The 5,019-nt window shown below is 39.8% G+C and overlaps 1 pseudogene; it reads left to right on the top strand.

The window, feature by feature from the left end:
• The first annotated feature begins 2,423 nt into the window (after window positions 1-2,423).
• Window positions 2,424-4,418, top strand: LOC107641252 (lysM domain receptor-like kinase 4; annotated as a pseudogene).
• Window positions 4,419-5,019: the final 601 nt, after the last annotated feature.

Below are 5,019 nucleotides of genomic sequence, written 5' to 3'. Positions count from 1 at the left end.
TAGTTCGTGGATATCTTCCCGTTGGTAACGTCCGTGTTTCTGGTAGTGATAAATACAAAATACACTAATTTAATATTTCTAAACACAATGTCTCTGTCCATGTCTCATCTGCCAAACATAACTCTATATCTCTATCTCAGTAACTCGTGCCTATAAATAAACACAACTCTATTTATTATGAGTTCTTTTGTAATAAATAAAATTTGTTAAATCTCATTCATTCAATACAATCCTAAGTCTCATTTGTTATTGATTTTCAAAAATATTATATGTATATCAAAATTATTAATTTAATTATTATATATTTATATATAAATATATATTTTTAATTTATTTTTTAATATATTTTATATTTTAATAAATATATTTTATAAATAGTTAATTTTGTAACTGATTTTTTTATATACGTCTAACGTAAAACTATTTTGGGCTTTTCCTCAACTTTTGATCTTCTCATCGCAAATACATGTTTTAAAAAGAGAGACGAACATCTTATAACCTATAAGAGTGGCATGACAAGCTCTCAAATCGACTTCTTCTTGTTGAGGAGAGTCGACCGAAAATTTTGCATTAACTGTAAAATTATCCCGGGAGAGAGTTTGACAACACAACATAGGGTGCTCGTCATGGATTTTCGCGTTGAGAAAAAGTTGAGGAAAAGACATCATACGAAGAACCCAAGGACGAGGTGGTGGCGGATGAAAGGTGAGGAACAAAGAAGCTTCCTAAGACGGGTAAGAGAAAAGGCAAAGTGGGATGGGAATGAAAGCGCGGAAGAGATGTGGAGGGAGATGGCAGAAGTTATTAGAAGAACAGCAAAAGAAAGTTTTGGTGAATCTAAAGGAATAGGACCAAGAGACAAGGAGTCCTGGTGGTGGAATGCGAGTATACAAGAAAAGATAAAGATAAAAAGGGAATGCTTTAAAGAATGGTCTTTATGCCGCAATGCAGATAACTGGAAAAAATATAAGGCGGCTAAGAAAGAGACAAAAGTAGCTATAAGTGAAGCAAGAACAAGAGCATATGAGGGTCTCTACCAGTCTTTGGGCACGAAAGAAGGAGAAAAAGGTATATATAGAATCACAAAGAGTCGGGAAAGAAGAACGAGAGATTTGGATCAGGTTAAGTGCATAAAGGATAAGGATGGAGAGGTGTTGGCTCAAGAGGAGAAGATTAATGAAAGGTGGAAGAGATACTTTTACGAGTTATTTAATGAGGGACAGAAGACTCTTCCGAGCCTTGGTCGATTATGCACAACGGAAGAAGATCAAAACTTTGACTACTATCGAATGATTCGAGACTTCGAGGTAAAAGAGGCTCTAAAGCAGATGAAAAATGGCAGGGCAGTAGGACCTGATAATATCCCGATTGAGGTTTGGAAGGGTCTTGGAGAAAAAGGCATCAACTGGTTAACCAAACTTTTTAATGAGATTTTAAGGTCAAAGAAGATGCCTGATGAGTGGAGAAAGAGCACCTTGGTACCTATCTACAAGAATAAGGGGGATATACAAAGTTGCGGAAACTATAGAGGGATTAAGCTTATGAGTCATACTATGAAGTTATGGGAAAGGGTGATAGAACGGAGGTTGAGAAAAGAGACACAAGTAACAGAGAACCAATTTGGATTTATGCCAGGCAGATCTACCACTGAAGCGATATACCTATTAAGAAGGATGATGGAGAGGTATCGTAGTAATAAAAGAGATCTACATATGGTGTTTATTGATTTGGAAAAAGCGTATGATAGGGTACCAAGGGAGGTCTTATGGAAGGTTTTAGAAAAGACGAGAGTAAGGATCGCATATATTCGGGCAATTAAAGACATGTATGATGGGGCCACAACTAGTGTGAAGACTCAAGGTGGTGTGACAGAGGAATTCCCTATTGGTATAGGATTACACCAGGGATCATCCTTAAGTCCATACCTTTTCACATTAGTCTTGGAAGTACTCACAGAGCACATCCAAGAACCTGTGCCATGGTGCATGCTTTTTGCCGATGATATCGTCCTTATGGGAGAGTCAAGGGAAGACCTAAACAAGAAGTTGGAGTTATGGAGAGAAGCTCTAGAAGTGAGGTAAGCATCAAAGTGGTCCCTGAAGTTATCCTCGAGGCTCAAAGTAATCCCTGAAGTTAAAAATTTGTCTAGATCGTCCCTGAAGTTGATCTCCGATACTCATAGTGGTCCTTCCGGTGAATTTCGTCCAGCTGGCGCAACCGGAAAGCTGACCTGACGTCGTTGGTGACACGTTAGCAGCCCAACGGCTAGCTGACGTGGCGCAGTAAACATTTTGGACTCAATTTGGTCCCTAATTTTAGGTTAAATAATTTTATCACTTTTTTAATCCAACCCGTGTTTGCGCTGTATATTACGTATTCTGATATGAGAAATATTAGTCTATCATATCACGAGTCTGAGTCCAATGGATAATACTATTGTTCTCTTCACACTAAGCTTTCTTCTTGTATCTTCAAATGGCATCATGTCACAGCAGAATTATTCAGGAAACTCAGTACTAAGTTGCAGCAACAACGACGCAGAGGGTCCTTCTTCAGATTTCCTATACACCTGCAATGGATTCCAAAAATCTTGCTTAACCTTTCTCATATTCAAATCCCAAACTCCTCACAACACCATTGCCACAATCTCCAACCTCACTTCCTCAAACCCAGAGGACCTTGCAAGGTTCAACAACGCCACTCATTCCACACTGTTCCGAACCGGCAAAGAAGTCATTGTCCCTCTCAATTGTTTTTGTCCAACCAGAGAACATGATGATGATTATGATGAGTACTATCAAGCCCAAACCACATACGTTCTGCCAAAAGATCCAACATATTTTATAACAGCAACTGATACCTTTCAGGGATTAACCACGTGCGATTCTCTCCAGCGTTACAATCCTTATGGGGTTCTTGATTTGCATCCTGGCATGGTGTTGCACGTGCCCCTCAGATGTGCTTGTCCGACGGCGCGTCAAGCCGGTAGCGGCACCAAGTCTTTGCTGACCTACTCGGTTAATTGGGGTGATAACGTCTCTAATATCGCAACACGGTTCCATGTCAACGCAAGTAGTATGGTTGATGCCAATGGTTTATCCTCAGAAAATGAAATGCTCTATCCATTCACAATTGTCCTGATTCTATTAACAAGTGAACCCAACAGCACAATAACCAAAGTTCAAAATGGTCAACCACCTTCTCCAACTACTCTTTACACTGTAAGAAAGGATAAGACAAAGACAAAAAGAAAAAGAATCATAGTTGCTCTTACTTCCTCTGCAAGCTTCTTGTTTTTTCTGTTTGTCGTTTTATCTCTCGTGTTTGTGCGTAGAAAGAGATTAGAAATTTTCTTCAGGGGAGATAGAAGAGGCAGAACAAAGCAAGTGTTTTCAGAACAAATACGTGAAGGGTTAGCAAGCATTGAGCTTCTTTCCAAAGTGTACAAGTTTGATGAAATTAAAGAAGCACATGAGAATTTCAGTGCAAGCAACAGAACCAAAGGCTCTGTCTACCCTGGGGTATTTGGTAAGGAGAGGGAAACCATGGCGATCAAGAAGATGAATTTCGGTGCCTCTAAGGAAGTGAATTTGTTAGGAAGGATCAATCAATTCAACCTGATAAAGCTGGAAGGTTACTGGGAAAAAGATGGATCCTTCTATCTTGTTTTTGAGTACATGGAAAATGGTTGTTGAGAGAATGGCTTGGGAGAAGAAATAGAACCCTAGAACACCAATGTTGGAGAAAGAGGATTCAGATTGCTGTGGATATTGCAAATGGACTTTGAGTATCTTCATAACTTCACAGATCCTTGCTATGTTCACAAGGCCATAAACACTGACAATATATTGTTAAATAAAGATCTAAGGGCCAAGATAGCGAATTTCACTTTGGCTAAAGAATCAGATAGAGAAGTAACAAGCTCTTGTTCTTATTACACATCACATGTTGTGGGAACTAGGGGTTATATGGCTCCAGAGTATCTTGATTCAGGGAGAGTCACATCGAAGATGGACGTGTATGCGTTCGGAGTGGTGCTGTTGGAATTGATCACTGGCAAAGATTCTATTATTGTGCAGGATGATGGAAGTGAGACGATGCTTTCATCAATCATATTGAATCTCATTGACAAAGATGATGCAGAAGAGAAACTCGATTTGTTCATTAATCCTAGTCTCGTGGGAAATAGTGAGAAGGTCTGTGCAATTCAGCTAGTTAAGCTAAGCCTAGCATGCTTGGTTGAAGAACCTTCAAGGAGACCAAACATGGCAGAAGTGGTCTTGAGTTTTCTTAGAATATATACAGAAATTGAGACAAGAACGTCACCCTGCCGCATCAATGACAGTGGAAGCACGGAGAGGTTAAATCGTATAGAGTGTGACGGAGAAATGAAGAGTGAAGAGTGTGACGGAGAGTAGAGGAGAACAGCGTGTGCGATGGAGAAGAAAGGAGAAGAGATTCAATTGGGGGTTAGGGTTTTTAACCTAAAATTAGGGACCAAATTGAGTCCAAAATGTTTATTGCGCCATGTCAGCTAGCCGTTGGGCTGCTAACGTGTCACCAACGCCGCCAGGTCAGCTTTCCGGTTACGCCAACTGGACGAAATTCACCGGAAGGACCACTATGAGTACCGGAGATCAACTTCAGAGACGATCTAGACAAATTTTTAACTTCAGGGATTACTTTGAGCCTCGAGGATAACTTCAGGGACCACTTTGATGCTTACCTCCTCTAGAAGTATATGGTCTGCGCATAAGCCGTAGTAAGACGGAATATATGGAATGTAAATTCAGTTTGAGAAGGGAAAACCCCAATATAGAGGTGAAGATTGGAGAAAACATCCTACAAAAAGTTAAAAGTTTTAAGTATCTTGGGTGCATCATACAGGATAATGGAGAGATTGAACAGGATGTAAATCATAGGATCCAAGCAGGTTGGTCAAAATGGCGGAGTGCATCTGGTTTTATATGCGACAAAAAAGTGCCTTTAAAACTTAAAGGTAAATTCTATCGCACCGCT

This window comes from Arachis ipaensis, chromosome B5, assembly GCF_059453495.1.
Source record: "Arachis ipaensis isolate K30076 ecotype BB chromosome B5, ASM5945349v1, whole genome shotgun sequence".
Classification (NCBI taxonomy): domain Eukaryota; kingdom Viridiplantae; phylum Streptophyta; class Magnoliopsida; order Fabales; family Fabaceae; genus Arachis; species Arachis ipaensis.
This window is presented reverse-complemented; position numbering and strand designations above follow the sequence as displayed.